General features: G+C 37.4%; 1 protein-coding gene and 1 long non-coding RNA gene across 11 annotated transcripts in view; one reads left to right on the plus strand and one right to left on the minus strand.

Moving 5' to 3' along the window:
• The window catches only part of NRG3 (neuregulin 3), a 1,035,395-nt gene that overhangs the window by 796,158 nt on the left and 217,510 nt on the right, over nucleotides 1-21,727 (plus strand). The gene's annotated exons all lie outside the window — the stretch shown is intronic.
• The window catches only part of LOC140632124 (uncharacterized), a 67,766-nt gene that overhangs the window by 14,719 nt on the left and 31,320 nt on the right, over nucleotides 1-21,727 (minus strand). The window lies entirely within an intron of this gene.

Below are 21,727 nucleotides of genomic sequence, written 5' to 3' on the forward strand. Positions count from 1 at the left end.
TTCTTTCTCCTTCCTTCCTTCCTTCCTCCCTTCCTTCCTTTCTTTCTTTCTTTCTTTCTTTCTTTCTTTCTTTCTTTCTTTCTTTCTTTCTTTCTTTCTTTCTTTCTTTCTTTCTTTCTTTCTTTCTTTCATTGAATCAGCAGTTTAGTTCACTGAGGATAATGACAGGCATTTCCAAACCACAAAGGTGATGTTACAGTTTTCTGAATCCCAACCACGCATAAGACAGACTTACACAAAATATTGCATATTGATGACACACAGAAGTGGGCCCTGGGGGAGTGAGCACACCGCTGGATAATGGACAGATCTAGCCATCTTTCCACATCTTTTCAAAATGCATATTTTCATCTCTCCTTCCGCCCCCGCTGCTGAATTTCTACCTACATCTCCTTAGGTAAATGCAAAATTTTCTAAAAGGGGAAGGTGTGTATGATTTCACTTACTTTGCATTTTATCTTGGCAAGATGAGCTATGATATAATCATAACTACTTGCTTCTTTACAAATTTAACTCTCCTTGAGACAAGTGGAGGTTTCCTAAAATTCAGCAAGCAAGCAGGCTGTGAATTATCTCCTTCTCTGAAACCTGAGCCACAGGTGCCTAGAAATTACCCTGAGAGAGGACAGTTACTAGAGTGTGTTTTTTTGTTGTTGTTTTATGTTATGATCTTGCCACTCGCTAAGCAGGTGTCTCAAGCATGTGGTTGTGGTTGGAGACATGGATCTGGAATATTACAAAGCCCTTACAAGAATGGGCTTGCTGATTTTGTTCTTTACCCTTATTTCTTCCTTTTTTTTTTTTTTTGGCTGATATACCTAGTTTCTCTCTGTTTCCCCCTCTTCTTTCCTTCTCTGTTCTTCTCTTTACTTCCCTTCTGTTCTCCCCTTTCCTTTCTTCTGTTTTTTTTTTTTTATTATTCCCTCCTTTTAGGTTTCTCCCTGTCCTTTCTTCCCTCTCCTCCTCTCCCCTCCTTCCTTCCTTCTTCCTTCCTTCTTCCTTCCTTTTACTTTTCATATATGGCCCTGAGATATCTGTCAGCAGGTTAGAGGACAAGGTATGGGGGCAGGGCTCACATATGGTGCAGAATAGGTGAAATAATCTCTCCTTAGACAATCTAACCAAACCCTTGCCATGCACTTAGGTATCATAGTCCATCCCTACAAAATTGAGGATGAGGCCCTCCATAGGGACTGTGCTCCTTAAAAAAAAGTGATCGCTAGCCTGAAAACCTCGGTCTCATATGCATAAAAATATTTAGTGCAGCAGTATTTCCAATGGTGAAAAATGGACACATGCTGAAAACCAACAGCAAAACTATGTTTAAGTAAAATTTCATATGGCACATCTATAATGCTCTATTAAATTGCCATTAAAATGATACTTGTAAGAAATATCCCTATTGGGTGAAAAACAGCAACATAGAAAATTATTGTCACATAAAATTGCAGTAGGAACATCTCTTGGTCCAATGGTAAGAAAAAAAAATGCTGAAAGGGAACTTCTAGTATTTGGATTGTGGAAGTATATGATTTTTTTTTCCCTTTTTCTCCTGTTTTCCTGTAAAATGGCATAAGGTTGTGTGAGTCAATACTCCAGAAAACCTTGAAACAAAGACTAAGAAAGAAAGCATTGAGAAACCCAATGAATGAGTCCCTAAGAGTTTAAATGGGAAAAGCAGGGGTCCCTGGCTGGCTGAGTTGGTCAAGCGTCTGCCTTTGTGGGGTCCTGGGATCCAGGAGTCCTGGGATGGAGCCTGGAGTCAGGCTCCCTGTTAAGTGGGGAGCCTGCTTCTCCCTCTCCCTCTGCTGCTCCCCCTGCTTGTGCTCTTCCTCTCTCTCTCTCTCTCTGTCAAATAAATAAATACAATCTTTTAAAAAACTAATGAAAAAATAAATGGAGAAAATAATAAAATAAAATAAATGGGAAAAGCATTTATGCACGCATGCCTCCCTTGATGTAGGTGGTCCTGAATTCACTCCACGGGGTACTTTCTGAGCTTTTACCAGGGCCTGTCTAAGCGGTCAGATTCTGTTAGTACAAAGGTACACACAGAGTTTAGGCTCCGAGGCCCCTGCGGTCTAGTGAGGGAGAGAAACACAGACCCGTAAGCATGGGCATGGTGCTGGCGGAGGCACTTACTCTTTTGTGACCTTGGCATGTTCACTAGGCCTCTGAACCCCAGACATTTCACCCAAAGAATGGCACTAATAATCCCAATAGGCACCCATCACCCAGACTGGCAAGAAGTCAGTGCCTGAGGAACAGCAGCCCCACGTTGACTCATCAGTAGAGTCACTGGTGTGTGTTGAGAGCTCTCGGGTGCCTGCCACTGTGCCAGGGGCCTCACCTGGGTTATCTCACTAAACCCCCCCAGTCACAGTCTAGCGGAGTCACTGGCAGCTGCTCACGTTTTATAGATGAGGAAATTAGGCCTCGGAGATGTTAAATAAACTTGCTCAAGGTCACGCAGCCAGTTAATGCTGGAGTCTAACTGATCCAAGTGACTCGGGAGCCTGAGCATTGGAGTGCGGGCCTCTTCCCTTCCTCCCCGCCGCCCCCCCTTCCCTGGTTTCCACTATGACATTTATCACTCTCAATTTCATTGACTGAAACTCAATGACCTGCAGCAAACATTATTCTAAGGAACAATATTTGCACAATTTTCATATCTTAATGCAGCAACTTGAGCTTCCATAGAGATTTAAATCCCTAATGAAATTTTCTTGTCAAAATTCTTGCTGAAGGATCGTTTAATTTGCTGCACATGATATCCTCGAATGACTCTGCACTCAGGAAATAAGCTTCCTCCAACAGCCTCCCTCTTTCTCCTCCTCTCTCCTCTTTCTTCTCTCCCTTCTTCCTTCCTCCCTCTCTCCCGTTTGCCGAATGTCTGCTCTATTTTAGCGAAATCCGTTAACAGCGGGTTAGAAACCTCTGTCATTCTATTCTCCCCCAGGCAAGGCAGGGTTGTTTCGGAAATGTGTGTCCCTCCAATTAATTTTAAAAAATAAATAAAACCCCAGCGTGCATGCATTTGGGGAAATAATGCCTGGATGTCCCCATGAGAAAGCTCAGTCGCTGCTATGACCATTGTCTACACCTGGCCCCAGGGTGAGTCCTCAGACCTGCTCTTCTAAACACTCATTTTTTACCCCCAAAGAACCTGTGATTAACCCCACTCGGGAAGAACTGTATACACGCATGAATCAAACTTCTAGCTGCCTTGATGTCAGATTTTGAAAAAATATCTTCTGCATCACTGTCAGGTGAATTGAACCCTCATACGTATTCAGTGTGCGGAAGCCACATTCTGATCACAAGGATGAATAGTGAGCACGGGTTCAGGAGGAAGGTGGTAAGAGGAACAGACTTGGGTCAAGATCCAGAGGACCTGACTATGGAGGAGCCAGCAGCCGTCGATGTGGCATCCTGGACCTGCATATGTCTACACTCTGCTTCCTACAGCCAGCAACACCCAGAAAGCCCTACAATCTTCTACACATTTTCTCGTTGAATTGCTTCACAACCAGTCCCCCTTCCAATAAATGTAGGATCAACCTATCACTCCTGTCCATTTTTCACTTCCTAAACACCTGCACCCACCCAGTCAGGCACCATCTTCCACCTTGAAGCAGAAAACCAGATGGAACTGAAGAATCATAAGCTGGTCAAGGATGCAGGCAGACATTTTCCGGAGCGTCCTCTCTTAGGAGCGCATGCCAACCTGAGTTATCATCAAGATCCTCATGTCATCACTGGCCGGGGGAAGCATGAGAAAAGCTCCAGAGAATGGAATCAGAACGGAATCAAAGAATGGTGTAGAGGAGAGAAGATGCCAATCTACAGTGAGGGTCCTCCTCACACGTGGCTGAAGGTAGCCGTTCCCAGACGTAGCTGTGACTTCCTCTCTCCACCAGCATCTAACTCCCAGGGTCCCCAGGGCTGGCCGCAGGTGACAAGTCTGCAGGCCCAGGCTTTGACGTGGGGCTTTTATAGCTTACACTCTCAGAGTCATCTAGTCTCCCCCAAGGGAGGATGAGGAGAACTTCTGGATCCAGTCCATATGAACCGTTGCAAAGAAAAATGTCCATGATTTACAGATCTAATAAAAATTCAGCAGTTCACGGATGGGGCGCCATCCAACCTAGCAGATAAAAAAGATCCCTGAAGAGCTATAGAAGGTGAGTGATTTCGATGGACCAAAGTGAGTAGGAATGAGGAAGTGATACCGAGTTTTTGCTAACTGTTTAAAGCAGGGTTACTTACCTTATATGAAGCAAAGGGAAATCTTAAATCCTGGTCAGGTAACTTGGGCTGAGCACACAAGTACGGATTGGTTGACCTTGGCCTACCTTTTCTGGGAGAGCATAGCATAGAAACTTAGTTAAGTTTTGATTTGCTTTTGTGAGGCTTAGCATAAGTAATTCCTAAGCCTAATCTGGTTATTACTGGTAGTGATTTACATTCTTACTTTATTTCTCTAAGTCTTAGGAACCAGGCTCTGCTCTTAGAGTGGCATCTAAAATGCCAGGAGCCATCCAGCTATGGTTCAGAGGAAAGCTAGCAGAAAAAATAGTGTGGTTTTAGATGTCCCATCCCTCCAGACTGGGTTTATGTGACCCCAGCTTACCTGAAATAATCACTTCGGGACCCAAAAAATAAATTTGCAGTAGCATGTGGTTCTAGCCCTAGTGGGAGTGCCAGCACTGAGCCAGTCAACACAGCCCCATTTGTAACGGTTTGCGGGGACAATGAATTTGTCAGGTCTGAGCACAGTAGGTCCGCTTCCCTGTGTACCAGGGAGCCCACTGGATCATCACTTACCCAGTGCTCAAACCATTCAGCTCGGGGCACAGTGATGCTCCTCTGCTGTGCAGGAGAAGGAGACTCAAGAGCCCCCTTTAAAGACCCAGTATGGGGCCCAGGAGCCCAGGCAGATGCAGGCAAAGCTTATGCAAGAGGTTTCCTTGAAGACTATCATTTGGGACGTCCCCAAAGAGACACAGGCTCTGCGTTCTTGCCTTTCTCCATTTCATGTAACGATAGAAAATCCTTCAGTGTGTCAACAGTGAGATAGAGGAGTGTAAGGAAAGATGCTGCATATTAGCAACATGGCCTTGGTCAGTCACAGTGTAATTGAGGCTCAGTTTCTTTACCTGTAGAAGGATCCTGGTTAAAAGCAGAAAACGGCTCTCATTTTCTGTATGTAGCTGAAATAATATATCTTCTTATTCGTTCACTTATTTATTCCCTCAAATAATTAGGCACATACAGAGTGCACCCATGCTACGGATTCAAACTATAATAATTAAGGATCCTACCATCTGTAAACCATGGCCTAGCAAACTGCATATATTTAAATTGGATTGTAGGCTCCAAAGGATGTAATGTCCAAAAGAGAGAGAAATTATGTTTCATTCATTCAAAGTCTTACTATTAGTTTGAAATAGGATAAGTTGCCTAATCTTGATGGGTTCTGGTTTTCTTCTTTATAAAATATTAATAGTCTCTAATGCATACAGTTATTGTTAGAATTAGATAAAATAATTCATTCAGAGAACTTTGTGCTCGGCACATAGTGAGGGCTCAATAAATGTTATCTGTTATTATCATGATGGTTGTATTTTATCTTAACTGTTATTATTCCCTTTATAACTACACAGTGTATGAGGCACTGAGACAGATATTGCCAGGGATTAAAAAGCAGTAGGCATATTACCTGGTTTCAAATAGCTGCAATTGCATAGAGGCAAGAAAATACGTATAAACAAGTACCAAAAAAAAAAAAAAAAAACCCCATACACTCATATAAAAGACAAGACAGCTTAAGGAAATATCATAAAAGTGGGTAGGCAATAAATGTTCACATAAAGTGAAGGGGAGAGAGTTGGGTTGCTCACAGAAGGTTTATCTAGAAAAAGAGTATTATAATGAACTTTCCACATGGAGTGCTGTGGCTGTGGACCCGGGTTGCACACTGCCCAACTTTATAAGGATATTCACACTGGAATGAGAAGGACTCTCTAGGAGGCTATGCAGCATGGTCCTGGGGAGGAAATTTCCATTTATAAATTAGAAGGAGAAAGGGAAGTTTCTTGGGGGCACAAAGCAGAAACTATCACCACTTGCTCCTCTGGTCCATTAATCAATACTGATGAGAGCGCGGGGGGTCTTCTAGACTGGAATCTGCTCCAAATGCCTACATTTTCTACATTCCTCTGCTTTCCAGTAGCCATAAAAATGTTGTTAGCAGAACAGTTCTATACATAAAGTCTATAACTCTTATTATCATGTTCTGGCCTTGAAAGAGAAGTAACGGAATTGTCCGATTTTGCCCATGTCCCTGTGAATTTTATAAAGTCTATCATTTCCATCAGATGGATGGTGTTTTACATTCAGTTGCTATTATCTTCAAATCTATCCTTTTAATTCGTACAAAAACACCTGAAGTTTACCAACTCAACATGCAAGTGCACACCGTTTCTAAAATACTAGGAAGATAGGATAATATTTAATCTAAAAAAATTCCCAATATGATATCATTCAGAGATAAGCACTCATAATCATTTTAGCACATGGTAGTCCAACTCTTTTGTACTTTTCATGTGGAAATACCGCAAAATCCACCGACACATTGAAGGCAGGTAAACTGGGACCAGAGGGAAACATAACTGACCTTGCTTCCCCTTAGCCTCTGTGCTCTGCTCTGTCCTCCCAGCTTCCCAACTGCTACCTTCCCTAAGTTGGCCCTGGCTTGCTGAGGGTCTGCTGCACCTGGGGGCAGTGGTGGGCTGTCCTTAGGCCTGAGTAGGAGCCTCTCAGGCTGGACTTCAGGCAGCCGGCATCCCCTCTTTCTTGCATGGGGTCCACAGCTAATCCACAGGACCTGCTGACACACCTGTTGTCCCCACATGCTCTGGAGAGCAATCCACTCATACTCCTCTGTCATCAGACTCTCAGGACCAAGATGGCTTTCTTACCCATATTTTTCCCACTGCCTTTATGTTTTCAGAGCCAGCGAGGGAGATCAAGTGTTCTGGAATGGCTCTAGATTATTGGATCATTTCCTTTATAAAGTCTGCACGTAGTGATTAGTTTCACACTTCATTATCTATTATCTGTTATATTGATACCTTAATCAAATCTGAGGTAGGAAGAATTAAAATCTAACATCTTGTTACATAATATACTAATTTTCCTAACCAAGTTGGGATCATTCTGTACATATATCATAATCTGCTTTTTCTTTTTTTTTGGCCACTGAATACATTATGACGTTTTCAACACAGCATAATATAATCTTATATTTTTTAAACTATTAAAGAGTATAACATTATAAGCATGTCTTATAAATTGTTTACAAATCTTCTGTGCTGGATCATTTAGTGGATTTCCAATTTTTCATGATTACAGTGTTTGGTAAGCATTATGCATATCTTGTACAGTTTATTTCTTAAGAATGCATGTCTGGACTTTTAATACACTTCAATAACTTTTCTGAAAAGCTATATTAATTTATATTTCCATGAACACAGTAGGAGAAAGTTCATTTTACTTTTTTTTTACACAGAACTAGATAATATTTTTAATTGATAATTTCATAGGGAAAATTGTATCTCACCAATGTTTTAAATAGAATTTGATTATCAGCAAAATTGAATACTTTTTCATTTGTATATTGATCAGTTTCATTTAGACTTTTAAAGTTCTTTAAAATTCTTGCTCACTTTCAAGTCTGGTAGGTTTTTTTTTTTTGTCTTATTTAAAGGAATTTGTTATTTTGAAGAAAAAACCATGCACTATCACATATGCAATAATTTTTCGAGATTGCTCTTTGATTTATTACTTGTCTTTTTTGACACATAAAGAAGTTTTGCCTTTTATGTGACCAAATCTATCCATTATTTAAGAAATAGTTCATATGTTTTAATACTTGGACTTCCTTCACCATGAAACAATATATTTTACTAATTTAGCCATTAAAAGTTTATTGTCTATGTAATTTACATATATACCTATGGTTATATAGTCAACCTATCTGACATTTGCATTCGTATATACTTAAGAGATTATGAAAAATATTTTTAAAAATAGTGTTAAACCATTATCCTAACTGAATTTATTGAATAATCTGAAGATTCCTGATGGATATAAATGTGGTCTTAATCATATATTCCATATTTATGTATATTTGGTACTGTTTGTGTTTTCATCTATTCTATAGATAGAAATAACACAAGGGCATTTAATTTTAAGAAATCTATAATACATTTTACATTTGATAACATTATTTCCATATTCTTATTTTTAAAAAAGATAATGGTTTGATTGACTAAATATGGTTCATTCATATACCGTATAGAACTTGTTACACGTGATATTTTAGAACAGCATCTAATGTTATGAAAAGCAGCTATTGTATGATATTAAATAAAATGTAGGATTTGAAATAGCAAATATGGTGTGAATAGGTGAGCACATAACTTATCATCTAACCTAGGATACATAGAAAGCAAAGGAGAGAGCTGAGTAATTACGATGACCAAAAATATGTAAAGCAGTACTATATGGTCACCTAAATTTGTAAAATATATGTTTACACTTAATATATGAGCTTTTGAAAAAATGACTCAGAGGCAATCCACTGCAAAATGTGGTAGAAATATGCATAATTTTTTCTTGTCAATATTTTTCTATAGTCTCCCAACTTTCTATAATATGTGTTTATTAATTTAGTAATTATTAAAAGAATGAAAATAACAACAAACTTTTTTAATGCTCACTGTGTCAGACACTAGGCTTAGCACTTTACAAATAATCCTCATACAGCCCTGTGAAGTAGATAGAAAAAGGGCTCCACTTTAATGATGAAAAAAAATGAAACAAAGGTAAGTAAAAGTATTTGCTTGAAGATACACATTCAGTGAGTGGTAAGGCTAAAATTTAAACCCCATAGATTATGCAGTCTAAACATGAAAAATGAAGTAACAGATTCAAAAGTTGATAGCAAAAAAAATGTTGGTAACAAGTCTTTCCCACAGAGTTATAATTATTATGAATCCTCACCTCACTCCTCATTCCTCTGAGCATCATTATTTTTCTGTGTGACTTTTTACACTGCTGCGCTTTTTTTTTTTTTTTTTTTTGGTTTGAGGTGTTTTCTGAACAATTGTGTGAGGGTTCCCATAGAATCTTGTGGGCCAAGATGAAGGATGATGAACACAATCCAGTTTTATCTAGTTTTATCTTGCAAATTGCCACTTTGGTCCCTAGCAGAAGAGGGCAGGTTACAAGCCAGGAGTGAGAGGGAAGCCCAGCGTGTCCTGTGATGGTGTTCCATGTTCATTTTGGTTATTAGGAGTCTGCTGCTGCAAGGCTTGTACTCTGCACACACCATGACTCCCTGAAAAGAAAATCTTAGCAGAGTTCTTTCTGTCTACCTAAAAGACACTTACTCCTGCAGTTGGTATGAACAAGGAGTTGAGTTGTCCATGGGCTACCTGTGCAGGAAGACATCCAGCTCGGGATAAGTGCTCAGCTCCCACTCCATCCCCCACTGCGCTTCCCTCACTCTCTCCAATTTGAGAGATCTTAATAGGGTTCTTACTGCTCAGATAAGCTGTGGGAAGCCCCTCATTCATGCAGCCTTCAATACAGTTTAATTTTACAGACACAATATTTTGCAGTTTATTTCTATATTCATCGTAGTTGATTTGTTACTTATGCATGAGAATGGCTCCCTCTTCACACACATTTAGACACTAATGTTGCTTTCTCCCAGTAACCATAATGTATTTGTTGTTTGCACTGAAAATCTATAAGGGGACAATCTTTTGAGACTATTCCAATGGCCTCTTTATCTGGAAATTTCCAAATGATGCGCTTATGAGTAACTAGAAGAAAGAATTGAAAGAAAAATGATGGAAGCTTTAGCCAAGAATACCTGAAGAGTTACAGCAGAGCAACTATAACCACAAGGCTAAACTGATCCTCACCCAAGAGTATATGGAGCATCTGGGTTTATCTTGCTCATGTCGTTTTGTGCTTCCTCCTTGTACTCCATTTTGGATAAATTTCAATCACATCCAATAACATTACGTATATCCCTAAATAGTTACTACTACATTCCATAGAACACAGAGAAAATCGTAACCTAGCCTTACACCTATGTTAATAGACTTTTCTAAATGCATCTATTTATTTATATTCTGTGCCCAGGAGCTGTTAGGGTCTGGGAATAAGTAGCAAAATTTATTATTACTATTATTATTATTATTATTATTATTATTATTATGTAGTGTTCTATATGATGCTGATGGCGGGAGATGGCCAAAGTAGTGCAGTACCAAGCATATACTCACCATCCTCCTTGAGAGAGCTTTTTGAGAGAGGATGATGGGACAATTTCACTCTTGTGACTGACATGAAATGGAATGATCTGAGCTGTTACCATCTTTATTGCTAATTTGGTAGTACTATCACTCTTTCGATGTTTATGTAGTTTTTAAAAATTGGACACACAGATTGTAAATAGCTACTCTCATAATGTGGACTACAAAAGTGAGCACAGAGAAGTATAAAAATTGACCACATTGTTGGCAGTAATCAGAGACAGAGGGTTATGGGTTTTCCTTTAATAGTAGGGCCATATTTTGAATACAAACAAGTTTCATGGAATGAGGACTTACTAAGAGCAGAATATTGTGATAGTTCTCCATCTACATTTTTTCATTTATTACTCATCCTGAACCAGGGTCATTCTATAGTTAAAGAAACTGATTCGGAGAATTTGATTAACTGACCCAAATTACTCAGTTTCTAAGATTTACATTCAGATCTGCTAATTCTACACTTTAGCTTCCAGATGCTTTCTGATAGGGACTAATAAAATGTTTGTGATTTTATTTTTAAGTCAAGGAACTGACACTTGAAGGGCAAAATAATAGACAATGTTGTTTTTGCAAAAAAGAGTTTTTTTGTTTATCTAATCTATCCATCGATTGATTGATCTTTCATGAGGGTGTAATAGCAAAGCCTTCTTCATCATTTCTTGAAATAAATATCTTGATTAGGTGTCATGGCTAGCAGTATGATTAAAAGTTCAATTTAAATTAGGTGAAGAGATGAGTGCATAAGAATGACAGCTTGGGGTACAATGGTTGTGTCAAGCAGTATAGTGCAAGATATATAATCTACTTCACAACACACTTTATAAAATTGTGAGCAGTTAAAATGATTTTTTTATGATTAATTTTATATGAGAATACATTTTTGAGAATAAATATTGGATCTTCTGAATTTCTAGCTCTCTTAACTTGTCAGTCTTTCCCTATTAATCGGTCCTAACTGCTCAATTATATTGGTTGGTATCTCCATTGTCTCCATTTTTTTTTGAAATCTTGAATACTTCATACCCTCCAGGGAAGTTCTGTGAGAGAATTAATGTGGAATCAATCTGGCAGTTGATCCCCACCATGTTGTAAATCATGGGGAAATGATCAGATTTCCAGTTTTTCATAATTTCTTGTCCTCACATAATGCTTTATGATTACACCTGTAGGAAATTTCCAAATACAGGGAATAACCTACATCAATGGCCCAGAAACACATTCCAGACCCAAGAGGAGTGTTTTGTGAATAATCTGTAAATGCTTCCCCTCAACTAAGAGTGAACAAGGTGGGATTTAAAACTCCAACAAAAAAAAAAAATAAAAAAAATAAAACTCCAACAAACATTTCCATAAAGTTAGATGATTCAGACACAAGTAGCACTTATTGAGGACCCGTCCTAATTCATGCAAGAAATTTTGCCAGTTATAAGATCACATGTGTTCTATATTATCTGCCATTTAACTCTGACAAATAATAGATAAAATAGCTATTACTATTATTCCCATTTAGTTTTGAACAATACAAATAAGACTAAGAAGCTCAGAGACCCAGATGAAGAAAACTATGGAGATCTATTCTAGGGCATAAGGAGACATAAACTGAAAGAGATCTAGCAAGCTCTAATATCAGACGTATTTTATGAAACAGCATTAGTCCTTGAATATATTTCACTATATTCAAATAAAGTCCAAATAAAATCTTCAGACTTTCGCTTAGACTTCTGCTAGTTTTTGTGTGTGTGATGTGTGTTTTTTGGTTTTCATTATAGAACTTGATCAGCCGATTACTGAAATAGAAAATGTAGATTCTATAGGAGAACAGGGGTTGTATTGGGTTGGATTACTGCTATGCCAAGTGCCTACCATGCTTCTATTTCATCAGATGTTCAGACTTATTTTGATTAAATGAGTGAAAGAAAGACTTGCCCAAGGTAACTTGTTTAACTCATTCTTATTTTTAAATGAGAATTTTATTTTTAGTCCATCCATTTCAAAACTCATTTAGTGTCTACAAATACCTATGACTTTGCTAAGTGTGACGGATAATTACTAAACTCACAAAATTTTATTTTATAATACATTTTTTAGTTTAATTTAATTTTAGGATAGTGATATATTCACATGGTTCAATACTAAGCAATAGAAAAGTGTTTACAATAAAAGCCTCCACCCCTATCTTCCCGTTCACCAGTTTCCCTCACAGGCAATCACTGATGTTTGCCTCTTATAAATCCTTACAAAGTTACTTTATCATGTATTTATAATGACAACAAATAATATTCTTATCATATATTAATATGTAAAGAAATAATATATTTACAAAAGCAAAATAAACAAAAAAAAATCCTTTGCCTTTTAATGTAAATAACAGCCCATAACATGCTATTCCATCTTATTTTTCCAAATAGAAATAGATTTTCAAGGTTATTTTAGTGTAATATATAGAGAACATTCTCATTCTTTTTATAATTGCATAGCATATTTCTTTTACACTGATTGTATATAACACAAAATTAACAACTCATCTGTGGATTTGCATTTAGGTTATTTGCTGTTTACAGTATGCTATTTTAAGCAATGTGCAATATGTAGGATACATTTCTAGCAGTGGGCTGAGTCAAATATGTGCACTTTTGTAGATTTGGGGGTTTTCTTCATTGTCATCCCTAGAATGGTACCAATTTAAATTCTCAAACCTTCTCCAAACCCTCTGTTTCTCCAGTCTCTTTAACATGCCGCATTGTTTTCTCAAACTATTTTATCTTTGTTCACTCTTAGAAGAGTAGTTTTTAATTGAATTTCTTTTATGATGAGTGACATAGAGCATCTTTTCACATGTTTAAGAGCTATTGTATTTCATTTCCTGTGAAATTTCCTAATATATACCTTGCTCAATTTTGTATTGTTATTGGTCATTTTTTAAATAATTTATAGGAACTGTTTATATATAAAGGAATTTAGGCCTTTAATAGTGACAGAAGGTTCAAATACTTTTTCTCTTTTGACCTTTGCATTTTGTCTTTGATTATCATAGTTCATGCCCAAGCAGTAAATTTTCCTCTCTCCCTTCCTCCTTCCCTTCCTCCCTCCCTTTCTTCCTTCTTTCCATCTTTTTTTTTATATGAGAATAAATCAATTATTTTCTTTTTGTGGCTACTGCATTTTATTTAATACTTTTAAAAGGTTTTCCTCACTCCAACTTCATTCTGTAATTATCTCATTTAAATTTGATGGTTTCTGTATTTTATGCTTAAATCTTGAAAAATATTCAGGTTTCTTTTTTCCTAGATTATTATAGAGATTCCCAAATTATTTTATGAATAATGAAAATTATTAATATCATATCAATAAATTAAGTGGTATTTATATGTTAAATATCATATATTTACAAATTAATGACATATACAATAATAGTATATCAAATATTTGATTCTATGTCTGATATTCCTATTCTCTTCTATTGATCTATTTGTCTATAATACTATTTGTGTGATCTGTTGATCAGTGTAATACTCTTAATTATTGAGGTCTTATTACATGTATTAAAATTAATGTGAGGACAAGTTCTCATTCACTCCCCTCCACCACCACCCACAATTTATTAGCAATATAGACTTAGGAGCTAATTGTTACACTGAAAGGTAGCCATGATGGACCATGAGTTAATGAAGCAGAAGAAGCCAGGCTGTAAAGTTAAAAATTAAAAATAAGGGAGGGAAGGAGAAAGAGAGAAGAGAAGAGAGGAAGATTGCATTGCCTCTGGAAGTGGCATCCTAAGTACCTCTCTTTTCTTTTTCATAGCCAAGGAGGAAAGACAAGCTTTAGCCCCAGTTAACTGGCTACTATACCTTGTGATCTGGAGATCAATCCCATGGTCTTATGTAGCATTATTTGCTTGATAATATCTCTCCTTTTCACTTTTTGGGGTTTTTATTTTCTGGGGCAAGTATATATTACTTTAACATGAAAACTTATATTGTGGGTCATTCATTATTGGTATATATTAATTATCATGGTATCAGAAATTAGTGATACTTATAACTTAATATATAGAGAGTATGAGCAGACACATGGAGACAGTTTTATAACTACAAACTGCTATGCTATTAATAATCTTGGAATTTAATGGTTCAGCTGCCAAGTTGGTTCAGCAAGACAAAGAATCCTAAAATCGACATCTTTGTGCTGATAAAGAAGAACCGAATGATTTCCCAAGTAGAAACTCTGTGTCGCTTAGAAAAGCACTTTACCTAGGATAGTAGTCAAGGGTAGAAAGATATATCTCACAAATATCTCAGGTTATTTAATGTTTCCTATTTCATTGTTAGCAAGCATGATTCAGGACAGAGAGGCATTATCAGCCAAGGGAAGATATGAACACCACTCTCTTTTTCACGTGCCCTGGTTTCATGGTGCCCAGCAGCAACAGACCTATAGCCAGATATATTCATCCTCTCTTGTTTTAAGCTTGAAAATGTTATTATACTGCCTTTGTAGTCATTACCATCGGCCCCCGAGGGAGTTACCTGTTCCCTTTCATAATCTCATAGTAGTTTGTATATTCTTCTCAAACAGTCAGCCTAGAAAGGGCTAGACACCTAATATCTCTTATTTTTCACACTTAATTTGATTTCATCCCAGTCTCTCTGCCCCAGAAGCCACCAAGATTGATATCATTGCTGCCATTTTGTAGGTGAGATGCTGAGTCGTAGCTTTAGGCAGTAAGCTTTACTCCTGACTCTATGAGGAGCAGAGAGAGAAAGAATCTGGCATCCTTGGCTTCCACAGAGAGAGAGAACTCCTTCAACCAAAGGAAATGTGGGGAAGATTAAGAAGGAGGAACATCTAAGATGGGGAGTCTACCCTTAATTACTGCACATACAAACAACCACAGGTTTTATTCCACAGAACAAAATCGGATACATAATTTATTTTCTTGTCCTTAAGGAGCTGAAGATGGGTCTAGGTATTCCATCTATTTCATGTTTTTCTTTTTTTTCTTTAAGATTTTATTTATTCATGAGAGACGCAGAGAGAGAGGCAGAGACACAGGCAGAGGGAGAAACAGGCTCTCTGCAGGGAACCCGATGTGGGACTTGATCCTGGGACTCTGGGATCATGCCCTCAGCCAAAGGCAGACGCTCAATCACTGAGCCACCCAGGCATCCCATATTTCACATTTTTCTAATTTAGCATTGTAGTCAAAGAGGGAAATAAGCATTGCAGTCAAAGAGGGAAATAAGGTGAACCTGACTTAACTTATTCTTCATATATCCAGGTTGCCCCTCAGGGATTTGTTAGTATTTTTTTTTATTTGTTAGTATTGACTAATATTCCATAAATACATTTTGCACGTTGAGGTTGTGTTTAGCATGCTCATCGATTTATAGTCCAAGGACTCACTCTAGACATTTCTCTAAAAGTAAAAATGCATTGCTTGTTTTCAGTCTTCCAGTGAATCCTCCAAGAAAGCAGATGGTGGATTAGCTTTGAGGACAGAGTTCTCTCAGGACCTGGGATATACTCCAATCAGCCTGGGACCCTAGGACTCATTTGTACTTTCAGGCTCTCTTATCCATCACTATGCACCTCAACAGCTGCTCTCTAATGTCTGTTCAGCCATTTCTACAAAAGTTCTTCTGACACAAAATGTGTCTATACTAAGCATACTGATTAACTCTGCTTTGTCTTAACCATGAATAACTATATATCAACATCTTTAAATGACAGGTGAATCTTATCCTGATTTTCCTCTTGTCCTGGAATACCAAATTCTTCCTCCAACTACCTCAATTCAATCCTTTTTTTGGCCTTTGAATCTTTTCCCTTTTTTTAAATTTTTTTTTATTTATTTATGATATTCACACACAGAGAGAGAGAGAGAGAGAGAGACGGAGACATAGGCAGAAGGAGAAGCAGGCTCCATGCACCGGGAGCCCAACGTGGGATTCGATCCCAGGTCTCCAGGATCATGCCCTGGGCCAAAGGCAGACGCTAAACCACTGCGCCACCCAGGGATCCCTCTTTTCCCTTTTATATGTTATAATTTTTCAGGTTTCTGAACCTATAGTTACAGGTATCTGTCAATGGCTATTATCATTAAAGTAGTATAGTTTTAGTAAATCTGAGAGGAAAATAACCAATTGTGAAAGAAAAGTAGCTCACTAAGAAGCAAGTGATGCTCATTGTATCACATTGACTCTGAGACCCTCTTGCCATTCAGTAGAAGCCATGGAGGAAGGCATGCCTTTTTATGGCACATCATAGTATGTTAGTGATTTCCTGACAAAGTCAACGTTGAGCTCCTTCTATACTTTTCATATATTATCATAGAATGGGAAGATGGCTACATTATAACTGCAAGGGGAATTCAATTTAAAAATTAAGTAAGCACACAGTTTTTTTTTTTTTCCCATCATTAATCATTAGTGATGAAGCCAAGAACTACAATGTTTCTGAAACCATTGAGGAAATGAAAGGAAAGCAACCACACATGAGTGGAATTTTACAAAATAATGTAAACTTCTTCTGAAGGATAAATATGTACTTATCTTGACAAATCTAACTTTCCAATCAGATTATGTGTTTTCTAAGTATTTCTACCTATGCACTATGTACATGTGCACTGTGATTAACTGATTTATAATTGATTGTCCAAGTAAAATATGTAAGCAGTGCATTTTATGAGAGTACAAATTCTCCCTTTCAGAGTTGAAAAGAAAGACAGAGATCCTGTCCTCATGGCACTTCTAAGAATTCATCATTATGCTAATGACTTATTAATTGATATTTGTAAAAAGTGCCAGGAGGTAAATATCCAGAGTGCAATAATGATCCATAAAATAGCAACTGAACCTTGTTGAGTTGTCAGGAAGAGTTTCATCCATTCAGTCATTCATGCAGGACCTTCTGTGGAACAAGCACTGTTCTAAGCAGACAAAGCATCTGTTTTTGTCCAGTGTTTGATGGGAGGCACAGAGATTCAAAGTATATAGAGAAATAAATAAATAAGCAAACTTAGACAGTGATGTGGTAACTGAGTAGAGAATGATTCAATTGTTATTTTATTTTGAATTTGATCAGAAGAGAAATATCATTTAAACTAAGATCTGGGGCAGCCCGGGTGGTTCAGCAGTTTAGCACCACCTTCAGCCAGGGCCCAGCAGTTTAGCACCACCTTCATCCTGAAGACCTGGGATCGAATCCCACGTCAGGCTCCCTGCATGGGGCCTGCTTCTCCCTCTGCCTGTGTCTCTGCCTCTCTCTGTGTGTCTCATGAATAAATAAATAAAATCTAAAAAAAAAAAAAAAAACCCAAAAAACAAAAAAACTAAGATCTGAAAAACAAGATACAGCTTTCCATGGAGAGAAAACATTCAAACAAAGGATCTTAAGCCTGGGATAAACCTGATATTTTTAAAACAAAACAAAACACATATACACACAAAAGGCCAGAATAAATGATGAGACATATTAGATGAAGACTAAGGTGACCCTATAATTGTCATTCTAATCCAGATATCTTTGAGGATGAAACTGGAGGAGTAGTAACTAGGCAACATGCATGCAGGACTTTCCAAGCAACTGGACTTAGACTAGGGCTTCTCAACCAGGAGGAATCTTGCCCCTCCCCCCCCCCCAGGCAATGTTAGGCAATGCTGGGAGATACTTTTCGTTATCACTGCTTGGGAGGAAGTTGCTTTTGGCATCCTAGTGCCTAGAGGCATCCTGTCACGCACAGGACAGCATCACACCACAAAGAATTATCTGACCCAAATTGTCAGTAGTGCTGAGGTTGGGCATACCCACTCTAGACTGAGAAAGAAAGCAACACTAAGTAGACGGAGACCAGACCCTGTGGCCATTTGTCAGCCAGGGTGAGTTATTTATACTTTATTCTGATAGTGACATGAAGCCATTAGAGATGTTTAAGGAAAAGAATGATGTACCTCATTTACAATTACAAAAAAATCTCTTTGTGTGATAAATGTGTGTGGGGGGTGGGTAATGAGAGAATTGTGGAGAGCTGTTAGAAGACAAGGGATTTGGGTGCCTTGAACTAGGGTGTTATTAACAGATGTAGAGGGAAGTGTGTTTTTAGAAATAAAGTCAATGGAACTAGACAATGGAAAGGATGTGGGGAACAAGGGGGGGCAAGAATAATAAATAACTTCCATTTGAGCAACTGGATGAATGCTGTTTGTTTTGCTGAGGCTCTAAAACATGAGGAAGTTTAGCTGGAGGGTGAGGGGAATCAAGCTTACTACTCTGCCAAGGTAGAACTGAGATGGCCTATCCACCTGGAAGCTAGAGTCCTGGAGAGAAGTCAAGGCTGGGCTTATAGATTTGTGAATCCTCACCATATAAACAGTGGTTAAAGTCATGGGAAAGATGTGCTGTCCTAGGAAAAGTCTAAAGTTAAAAATAAAAATAAAATAAAATAGAATAGAATAGAATAGAATAAAATAAAATAATAAAATAAAATAAAAAAATAATAAAGTAAAGTAAAATAAAGTAAAATAAAATAGAAGTAAAGTAAAATAAAAGGAAGTCCCAGGAGGTCTATTTGTGAAATAGAATAAAGTAGAAAAGCCAGAAGTGTAGAGCGAAGTAGAACAAGTGAGATATGAGGAAATGCAGGACAATTTGGTCTTACAGAGACCAAGAAAAAGAGAAAGTGGTCAGCAGTCTTAGATAACACTGAGGGATGAAGTAATATATGGAAAGAGATTTACATATTAGATTTGGCAACATGGAAGGTGCTTGTGATCTTGGCAGGGGCAGTGTCTTAAGCTTGATGGAGAATGGAAGGCCAGTGAAATTGGTTGAGGGAAGTATGAGATAAGGCAGTGGAAAGTAGTCACTATAGAAATGTTTTACAAGACATCTGGCTCTGAATAAGACCAAGAAATAAAGTAGTAGTTCACGGAGGACGTGAATAGATGGATAGATAGATAGATAGATAGATAGATAGATAGATAGATAGAATTCATATATGTATACAAATTTAAAATTTATACTTATATAAATAAATTGATGATGCAGAAGGAGAAAAAAATAATTGCATAAGTGAAGTTCCTGAGATGAGTGGGATGGAATTTGGTCCAGAAGTGGGAGGGTTGCCCTTTTGCTTTTTGATAAAAACAGGAGCACATTATCAGTACTAATGATAGGGAATACAGAGAACATATGCAAGGATGTGGTGGGTTTGACAAAGAGGCAGAGCTTTATTAGGGAGCTAAAAGATGAGTGCTACATTCATTAGCCAGATGCAGGGGATGATGGGGAGTGGTGAAAGAGATCATTTTGTTAAGATCCTTGCACAGGAAGAGTTTTATTTATTTGAATAATTGAGAAAGAGAAGAAAAGAAGCCTCAGTAAATATTTATTGAATAAAGAAACAGTTGTCAAATGAATGGAATGCATATGTTTTCTTAATTTAATAAAATTCTTAATAAAAAATTTCTTTAATTTTCTTTCTTAACAAACTGATTTTAATTAAATGTAGCTCTTACTGAGTTTGGATTTTAAAGTTATTTTATTTGGGGTCTGTGGCTTACCTGATATTCAGTGTCTTCATTTCTAGAGCTGTAAATCTTTCCAAAATAATTTGTCTCTGTCTTTCTGTATGTTAATAGTATCAGTGAAGCCAACTTGGACAAAATGTCCCAGGTGAATTGAAATTATTTCACCTCAAATGGTTTGTCATACTCACATCGAAATGAAGCAGTTTTGATTTACTACAGCTGAGGTGGAAGAGAGATTACTGAAGGTTACAAGCCTGATTCTGCTTTTATTGTCTCACTCAAGGTTGACCTTAATGCTCCAGTAACCTCCTCAAATCCCTGTTTTTTCAAGTGTCTGTAATGCTCAGTGTTGGGCATACCCTTGGATGACACTTTCAGATGAGGAAGTTTGCAGAAAATCTAGTCTGAAAGCAAATTCTTCAGAGAATTTTAAGAAATAAAACCCCAAATCAAACAATTTTCCAAATTATAAATGACCAGATCAGAGTATATAGAAGTGTTTTTATAAGTCATGAAATATAAGAGGAAAGACTTCTAGAGATAAAAAAAAAAAAGTAGGGAAGATAAATATTTCAGTGAATACAAATACTCCCTTTTAAATAAGAACATATATAAGACTATGAATAAATGTATGATAACCCTCTGCAAAGTAGCAAAGTATAAGACTAAAATTTCACTCTCCAACCTCATTAGAACTGGAGAAAAACAAATCTCAAGATTTCAGTGTTTCAACAAAAAGGGATGTAATGATTCATGATTGGTCTCTACCTTCTCACTGATGAAGATTCAGGTCAGCAATTTGTAAATATTCATTAATTGCCTCCCAAATTGATCTTGCAGTGGCAAATCACAGTAATAAAGGCACTTCTATCTCAATATGGAAGACTTGTAAGAAGTTCTCTTTCATGTATATGCTCTGTATACAGAGAGAAATCCTAGGTGAGTAAGATTGGTTTTAACAAAGGGCTGAACAATTTAATTCAGTGAATGTTAAAAAAAAAAAAAAAAGAAGTCTTGTTTGGTGGTAAGTGAAAGGGACTACTACCCCTAGTCAAGCCACAATGATATATTTGATTGACCGCAGGAATGAATGAAACAAGAGTATGTCATGAGGACAGAAGAGAATTATGCATTTTATCCAAAACTTTTTAAATGCCATCCAACACAAGAACACTCACATCATGGAGATCCATCTCATACTGCTTTTGGTTTGCTCTTGGCACTGGTGGCATTTACTAAAATGGGGACACCAATGATGGTATGTCTGGCCAGTGTGGTGAGAGGTCTTTGTTCTAGCAAAATTAGAGTAACACACATGGGGACACAGATTGTTGTAACAAAGGAAACTCCTAATCAATATGGAACCAACTGTAATTGACAAAAATCCTCTCAATACATCCATATCACTCAAAAATTTAAAGTATTATAATATAACACAATAAATCTAGAACTAAATAATAATATAGATCTGTTCTTGAATGAAAATAAAAGAAGGGAGGGAGGGAGGGAGGGAGGGAGGGAGGAAGGAAGGAAGGAAGGAAGGAAGGAAGGAAGGAAGGAAGGAAGGAAGGAAGGAAATAGACATAAAATACACAAAACTCCAAGGGTCCTGTGTGAATGAGCAGCCAGAAATGAGCTTTATGTCTAAAGCTAACATACAAGTAATGTATATAATGTGGAGTAAAGACCAGAAAAAACTGTCCAATGCTCTCCGTTGTAGAATGCAATTAAGGTGAACTCTTGTGGATCTTTGGAGAGAAAAAAGAACATAAAACATAAGCACTTGGCTGTAGTTTGGAGTTTGAA

This window comes from Canis lupus, chromosome 4, assembly GCF_048164855.1.
Source record: "Canis lupus baileyi chromosome 4, mCanLup2.hap1, whole genome shotgun sequence".
NCBI lineage: Eukaryota > Metazoa > Chordata > Mammalia > Carnivora > Canidae > Canis > Canis lupus.